We start from the raw sequence: 9,249 nt of genomic DNA, 5'->3' as shown, positions 1-9,249 counted from the left end.
TGCGACCACCTACTCTCTGGCGATAGCGTTGCAGCCGAGTATCCCCAATACTAAATGCTCTTTGACGATACCTTTGAAGTTCCGAGAAGTTCTAAAAATTTTAGTTAGGAATCCTTTTCTTATGGGCGGTGGCATTTGCAGAATTATTTTCCGTTTGATCCCAAACATAATGAAAAATGTCTGTTCGACTTGTCGTGAGCTTCAAGGCTTCTGTTCTTTTGCCCATACATATCTTAAACATACCCCTGTTTATGTAGGAGATTTTTGTTTTCTACTATACCGAACAGTTTTCCAGATCGCATGTGTATCCACACAAAAATATTGGAACACAGTCAGAATGACCTTGAATATATACATCGACAGATAGCTTTTTAGCATTGTGTTTAAAGCTATAAAATGTTGTTAAGGAAATAAAATTAAACTAAAATTTATTAAGTGGATTAAAAAGTACCATTTTCTGGGAAATGGTACCAAAATACACAGCCGTTGTGTTGTTACTGCGCCCTTGACGCAGAAGCTGGAGGAGGTTTTTTCTGTCAGGAGCTCTGCATTGTCTTCAAGTTTAAACTCCCGGATTTCTGCAACATATTTCCAAATAAGGCTGATTTTCTTACCAGTACATAGCGTCATTTAATATGCTGGGCAGGGCACCGTCGAGGCTATCTCCGCTTAAGAAATTTTAGAGATGTTTATATGACAACCTGGGAGTTATTTATGATCAGGAGGATCAGTGAAAACAGCGACGTGCAAAGTTGCAATATTGTTCTGTCGGCGGTTGAGTTACCTTTACGTCCCCAAAGCCGAACGGTCCTCCAAATCATCCCAAGAAGGAATACGTGTGGAGATCGATAGGCGATGTTGTGTGCTCTGGAGGCTTAAGACTATGTTGGTGTGACCGAATCTGGCGACCTTTTATTTTGACAGTGCAATTTGGGTTATAACATTAAATGAAAGTTCCCGAAAAGGTCTACGGTCAGAAACATTTGAATGTTTCCAGGGTACGAAAACATTTAGTCAATGTATGTTGACAGTTATGTATTAGCTGGCAAAGTAATTTAATTAAAATACATACATCTTCAAGCAATGGCAAGAAATGGTGTGATGTGTAACTAGCCAATAAAAGATTGCATGCGCCGTCTTCGAGAAGTTTATCAGCTGTTGTTTCGATACCAGAGCAATTTTAAAATCTTAGCTGGTCTGAGTGTACTTATAGCAATCTATGAATGCAGTAAGGTTGACACCAATAGGCAGACACAACTCTATTACTTTCGCTTTGTTAGAATTGACGCAGACAGTTCCCATCTCTGGTTGACCTATAATCGCATCTTGTGTAAAAGTCCAGCATTGATTGAAACTGATGCATATATGCAGTCGAACATCTTAAATAATTGCTATGCAGAGCTAGAGTATTAGATTTTTGCCTAAGGGTTTGGCTAAAAATAATACAATCAAAGTAGACTTGATCGAAGCCAAAGGAAGCCCGCCCGCGCGATACATATTGAGTTTTCACTTTAGAAAATTAGATGAAATAGAAGAGTATGCAGGTTCTAAGTATTGGTGGGAAATGCAAAATAGTGAAATATACGATTAATCATTTGCTCACTCATGAACATCAACGCTTATTTACGAGATTGCAAGGTGTAAACTCGTTTAATAGCCCCTCGATTAGAGGAAGAAGCTTTTGCTGCATATAGAAAAGAGGAAATACTTTTGATTTCTTTCCGAAAATATATTAGTTTCCGGTCATTCCATCCATTTATCACAGAAAAACTGCTTACTAAAAACGTGAGCAAATTAAAAGTGAAAAGTTAGTAATAAGAAATTCACTCAGTTAAGAATCCGCATTCATTCATAAGCCAAGTCTTAGCCGCGGCGTATTCACTTACACGCTGTAACACAGGTTGCCGTTGTTGCAGCATGTTTACCATCGATGCCACATTTTGCATGTCCTATTTAAGCCGCGTTGCATTACAATTGCATAATAATTGTAAAAACAAAGCTAGGCAAACATGTGTCCAGGTCGTTGCACACAGGTACAAGTTTGTTTGCTAAAATGTGTATGCATGTAAGTTGCATGAAAGTAGCGAATACATCGCTGTAACTATAATTTGATCATTGAACTGTTCACTAATTGCCTTCAGCTGTTTGCCTACTGTTTTAATTTTTTGAAACCACTTTCAGCCCATCCATACATGTAATATTTATATATGTAGTTGTACACCGTTGCATTCACTTGCAATAATTATTTATAAATATGTACATGTATGTATGTATGTATGTATGTACATGTGCAAATTTAACATTATAAGGCTAAATTCGCTTATTGCTTATTGCTTGTTGCTCATTACTCGCACTTCATCATTCATTCTCACCGACACTTTTACATTCTCGTTTGTAATTAATATGAAAACATGACATTAATTGCTGGATTAGCATGTCGATTATCTGCCATGGATCGTCGCATCGCATCGAGGGCCAGAATATGATTTTCTGGTCGAGTGCATTTTAGGTTATTTATGTACTAACCACTTTTTTTCGTGGTAGGAATAGTTTTGCAAAGTGTTGGAAGATGGGGCGTTATTTTCAATTACATACAAAGAACTCTTGTAATAATATGTATATTCCCACATAATTGTTAATAATTCATAATTTCTTGCCACTGGCGGACGATTCCATGATTTCTACACTTAAATGAAGCTAAAGAGTTGTTAGAAGTGCGAACGACCACCCAGCAGGTCTGGGGGTCGATGCCTGGTCAACAGCGAAAAATTTTCTTATAGCGGTCACTCGTCGGCATGCAATGGCAAACCTCCAAGTGTATTTCTGCTGTGAAAGTTTCCATCTACCGTTCATAGGCGGCGTACATTTTTTTAGATCCCTCCATTTGTGTGCCAAAATCAAGAAATTGGAGGGGAAGCTCGGCCAAGAAATGTATAAGCGCTAAATATGTGTACATACACTGAGAAAAGAGGTTAGTTACGTCAACTAAATATGTATATTTCCTACAACACATAATTTGGTTATAGTTAATAAACCCTTTTCTCAGTATATCGGTATGCACCGTTACACACCAGGTTAGGTTAGACTGTCGCAGTCGTCCATAAGACACACTAGGGCTCCGGGCCCATTGTGATGCCACATGTGGGGTCAGAAACTCCCAACCTCTCTTAAAACCATTTAGAACTTCCCAGAAGTTTTAGAATAGCCCTGACTTCGACGAAACCGATATCCTCCAGGTTATCGAATCATTTTCTACCCAGAGTGGAGAGTATTCGCCTGCATAGAGCAGGGCATTGGCACAACAGGTGCAGAATCGTTTCTTCCCCTTCTTCATCTTGACAACTTCTACAAAAGTCATGTAATCGTACACCCAAAAAAAAACTTCTCTTAATTGAAGAAAAACAGCAATCAAAATGAAGAAAAATGGGAACGAAGCAGCACTAAAGAAGTTTTATCCTCTTTTCATGGCCAACATTTCTTCAAAATGATATATTACATCCACGGTTCCATATTTTCGTGTATGTTTTTATACATTCCAAAGAAAAATTACGCATTCGGGAGAATTTTTTTCTCATTCGGAAGAATTTTCGACCTTAAAGTAAGGAAAGTTTTTCTATGATCCAGAGATGCATTTTTGGTTCAGTATATGTCTTGTAAAAAGGCATACCTGGCAGATACCTACTAACAAACTGACATTCTGCTTATTTAAGCTTAGTAGTAGGCCATTGCGGACAGCGATGAACTCCGGTCATAATTTCTTAACGGTTTTGCAGTGATAATATCGGTATTAAGTAGCTTGCATGTTTGTAAGCGTATTCCTATTTCATCGTTTACATACTCAATAGGGAGTTTGGTGCCAAGTTGCACCAGATAATCGGTCTCACAGTTCCCCTCAATGTCGCAGTGTCCCGGAACCCAATCACCTTTGGGCGAAACGGCTCAACCATCTCGCTAAGAGATGTGTGGCATGACATGGCTACCATGGAGGTTGTCGATTGCTTCATAAGGGGTTTGATTGCCGCCTGTCTGTCAGCGAAGTTGTAGATAACAGCTTAAGATATCATGTAACACTTTACCAGTTTTGTGGCCCTGTCGATTGCCATCAGTCCCGCCTGAAAAACGCTGCAGTGGTCCGGAAGACGAAAGCTAAGGGGCATTCCCAGGTGTTCGGAGTTAACACCCCACCAACCCTTCGCTCGAGATTTGAGCCGTCTGCGTATACATGGATGGACTCACCGCTCCTTAGAACGTCTCGTTTCCACTTCTTGAAGCCCTTAGCAACCAAGCTAGATAATAAACTTTACTTACCCACCATCCAGTTAGTACATTTAATGGCTCAGAAACGTTCACTGAGAAACGGCGGAACGCAGTTAGATGAAATGTAGGATACGGATCGCTTATAACTGTGAGTAAGATGTGCAATATTTTTTAGGTCTTTGAAGATGGTTGCCACTTTTTTAAAATGTTAAATAAGATGTTGGAGTTTTAACGCCATGCTGGTTCAATAGTAATAAAGTGGTTAATAGATGCAGTTTTACTTCAGTCGCGCGTGTGATCCACAACCAAAATTTTTCAGTAAAACTTTCTTTTTGAGACTGTATTAGAATATCTTCAGGTAGACCGAAAGTTTGAGAGCAGCTGATAAGAAATAAATAAAATGCGACATTATTATTTGTAGCAGAAGGCCTGGAAATTCAGGTCATTCCATACAAAAGAGAAAGCAATTAGTAAGCAGCCGGACAGGGAAGTCTTACTACCGTCCAAAAAAAGCCTCTTAATTCCTCATTTTGAAGACTATTTAAGTTAAATATGGTGAGCCAGGACAAGACAAAGTACCTCGTATAACACATAAAAAAGTCTTCTGTGACACACATCACTGTTGGCAGTTACTTTGAAGTAGTTAAGGACTGTGTCTCCCTCTAATCCAGCACCACCAATATATCAGTCTGGATATCAAGCCTAGAATAACTATTGCCAACGTGTGCTACTTTGGGATCGCTAGCGAATTGAAAAGCAGCGTTCCTTCTCGACATGCGGACGACGGTTACCGAAGAAGACGGAATGACGAGCTATACGACCTCTTTGACGACATGGAAATATTTAATTAAGCGTATAAAAATAAAATTATCGCACTGGCTTGTACATGTTGTAAAAAGATCCTTCGACTCGGCACCCCATACATCACTACGAAAGAAAGTGCACCCACGAAAACAAGGCAAGAACCAAGGTCAGAAGCATCTGCCCGCACTCAGGATGTAAGGGTGGTGTAACTTCGCAAAGAACCCACGCCCATATTTTAACTTTTTTAGTTGTTTACATACAATAATTAAACATATTTTTTTACCAAAGGTCCAATTTCGAACTTCGAATGCCCATATCTCCATTTCGGAGGCTAACTTCGAAAAACGGAGAAATTACTTGTTTACTTATGACTCAGTCTCTTAAAAAAAGTTGGTTTGCTCCAATACCCAGTCAAGTGCTGTACAGTGTAATAATATAATTCCGGGTCAACAGAAAAGCTGTTATAAGAATTTTCAAATTGTCCTCAAAATCAGGACTTTTGACCAAAAAACCATTTGGTCGTAGGTTGTTACGACAAAATGGCTTTTGGTCAAAAGTTCTGATTTTAAGGGTCATTTGAAAATTCTAACTTTGTCTGCACGTTAGGGTGGTACAAAAAAAAGCATGTGAAAAAGCAAAGTCGGAATTTGTATGCTCTCGCCCCTAGCATTGTTTTATACACACACACTCACATCACATGTATTTTATGTGGGGAAAAAAAACAACTTTATCGTAGAAATGGTATAGAATTCTTTAAAATCCATATTTTTCAATCAGAAAACTCCGATTCTCTTCAGTAGACTCCCAGTAAAAACACCCAATTGCTTATTTAACATTTTTTTTATAAGTAGTAACTATATTTTATAGGTCCGCTAAAAACCCCAAAAACCCCCGGAAATGCAATGGGAGGAACAATAAAAAATGTTTAGTATTAAAAAATGATTAAATAAACAATTGGGTATTGTTATTGGAAGTGTCCTGAAGAGAATCATAGTTTTTCATTTCTACGAAAAGTCTTTTTTTTCCAATATAAATCATGTATGTATACATGGAAAAGTTCTGGCGCTTTGAGCGACCTCTAAATAATTTTGGATTTCAATATAAAGAATAAGGCTATATTTTTTTGATATAGAACAATCCTAGGGGTGAGAGCATTAAAAATCCGACTTTACATTTTTTTTTGGATCACCCTAATGTATATACATACACGTGTGCATACACATTTTCTCTTTTGTCACATAACGCTATTTTTCTTGCATAATTTCTACACCAAATATTGCTATAAAGCTGCTCACTTACTTAAAAAATCCGTTTAACACCAATTATGTACTCGTAAATTTTCATCGACAGTAACAACTATTAAAACCATCTTTGCCGACAGCAACAAGCACTTTTAATACACATTTTAGTCGCAATTTTACTCGGTAGTAATATATGCAAATGTTAATGAACGGTACAACTAGGGTTGTTCTTTAGTGCAAGCAAGGAACTTTCTCTATACGACCTCCTAACCTAAAAGTATTTTGAATGCTCAAATTCAACCACATATCAAATAACTTAGGGCGAATTAGTCGAAGAAGACTTCTACAGCTATTTGATTAAAAAATGTGGTGAGATTAAACATCTTCTCGGGGAACATGAAGTGAAATCACAAAGGATATATCTCTCCTGTGAGCAACAACCAACTTCTACCGTTTACTTGCACAAAACGGAATCGTGCCTTTCAGATAATTAAAAGATATTTGGCCATCAGAATTGCAATCGACATGAGACATATAGACCATAATTCTTCTTGTTTGGCTCTACAACCGCTCTTCGGTTCGGCCATTTGTTCGTGACGTCCTTTCTCTCGATGTCCAATCAATGGGCATGGAGTGGAAGGATATTTTTATTGAAGCCTCGTAAGTAATGTGTATAACATGTCCAAGCTAGCGCAATCTTTGAATTTTAATGCGCTTGACTATGTGCATTTCGCTAAAAAGCTCATACAGTTCGTTATTCCATCTTCTTCGGTACCTACCCGTCGCCCACGTCAGCAAGGCCATAGATGTTGCATAGAACAGTTCTCTTGGAAGCCCCCACCGCTTTATTATTTTTGTTATAACTAGCCCACATTTTTCGCGTCATGTAAAAGTATGAGCATGATGAGATATTTATAGAGCGTAATTTTTGTTCGTCGAGAAAAAGATCTGCTTTTCATATTGTACTTTGTCTTTTCCTCGTTCACCGCTATACCAACCCCTTTCGCTTCTTTTTCTAGATTGGAAAATGCTTGGCTGATGACCTTGATTCTCAGACCATTGCTCTTGCTATAAACTCCGACCGTAATGTTTGAGTCATCTCGAAGGATTTCAACAGTTACCTCTCTCGAGCAACAGATTGCCACGAAGTCCAGCTTATGAATAAATTTTGCCGCTTATCCTTCTTGGTCTGATTCATATCCAAATTCAATTCTAATTGAAAGCCATACGAACTTCTAGTCGACCGTAAATGGTACCATGGTGTGTATGCTGAAGAATCTCGACCTTTTGAGACCATCCTTGAAGAGGACTCACTTTACATAAAATGACATTTCATGGACTCCTCCTCGTTAGCAGAAGCTACTGCAAAATGCGTGTTTAGCCTGTTAGCTTTCCTAAGAATGGAAAACGCGTTATTCATCCATCGTCATAGGCCACGTGTTCTTTCAGAAGTCAAGAAATTTAAAGAGTCATTTGGGATTTTCTTCAATTCCTAGTGAGCGCCTAAGCTATAGTTTTTGTATCATTGCAAACAATTTGCCACCGATTTTGAGATGTATTCTTCATCATATAAATTGTGATAGTGAATATTCAGGATATCCCTAATTTACACACGTCATTGAATTTCGTTAAATTTTTTTTTTACATTCCCTGCCGCTGTTGCAGTTTATCATAATGCGTAATAACGTTGATGACGAGCCTGCTCCTGGTGACGCGGATGGCTGATAGCTTCACTGTTCGCTTGTGTCGATGTGTTGCTGTCGGTCGGTCGGCTTAATTGGCTGCCCCGCACTAACTCTGTTCGCACTTCGTAATTAACATTCTTTTTTGTTGTTATTTTGCGTTTTTTTTTTTCACTTTTAAATTAAGCCAAACATCCAGCCGCGTAAATGTCCATAAGCAATTATGCGCGCCACTTTGGCTATCACGTAGACAAATACATGTAATGCAATTTGCAACCACATGCCTCATGCTGCAGCTAGCTGCACTAACGGTGTAAAAGTGACGATCGTCATTGCGACTGCGGCGGCGGATAGTAAATTTTTGTAGAATGAAAATTGTGTTTTGATTTTATACAGGAATTACGAAAATTACATTAGTTGTGCGTAATTGCGTGAAATGTGCTACACACGTTTATGTATATGTAGTATGTGTGCAACATGCATGTAATCGGGCCATTCGCACAAACACCTCATCCCAGAGCACAGCTGGCTGCTGACTGAACGAAGTGAACATGGTCGTCGGTCGTTCAATTAACACTTTGCATTACTTGGCGTGTCTTTACTGCACTCTGGTTGATGCCATTGTTGTTTGTTGCCTTTTTGCTGCCATACTGCAGTCAATGAAACGCGTTTGCAACAACGATGATAGATATTAAAAATTTACAAGTTGCTAATTGTATTAATTTCGAATGAAATCGGCGCTGCAACTCGAGCTTCTGCAAGCAGCATACAATCTTACTGTTATTGTTGTTGCAAGCCGTTGCTCGATTGCCTGCACTTATTTCGCTTGCTGTGCTTGTTTATTCATTAGTTCTGTGGAAAAACGTGTTTAATTTGTGACAAACTCGGCGCAAGTTCAAGTTGCAACATCAGCAATGCCACTGCCAATGGGTTATTCTGAGGAAGTAGGCGCAGTAGTTGTTGTTGTTACGGAGGCGCTGCAGCGCGTTGCTTGCCAGTTATCAATTTTGAATCTTCGACAAACGCATCACGACTTTGATGGAAGTAATGAGTAGCGAAGAGAAGGAAAAAATAAAATCATGGAGAAGAAAATAAAATAAGGAAAATGGCAAAATAAAATAAAATTGAATTGAATTAAATAAAAAAAAATTAATTTCATTTAATTTAATTCAACAAAATAAAATAAAATAAAATAAAATAAATATAATAAAATAAATAAAATAAAATAAAATAAAATAAAATAAAATAAAATAAAATAAAATAAA

The sequence above is a fragment of the Rhagoletis pomonella genome, unplaced genomic scaffold, assembly GCF_013731165.1.
Source record: "Rhagoletis pomonella isolate Grant_MI unplaced genomic scaffold, Rhpom_1.0 Rhpom_scaffold_00002, whole genome shotgun sequence".
Taxonomy (NCBI): Eukaryota; Metazoa; Arthropoda; class Insecta; order Diptera; family Tephritidae; genus Rhagoletis; species Rhagoletis pomonella.
This window is presented reverse-complemented; position numbering follows the sequence as displayed.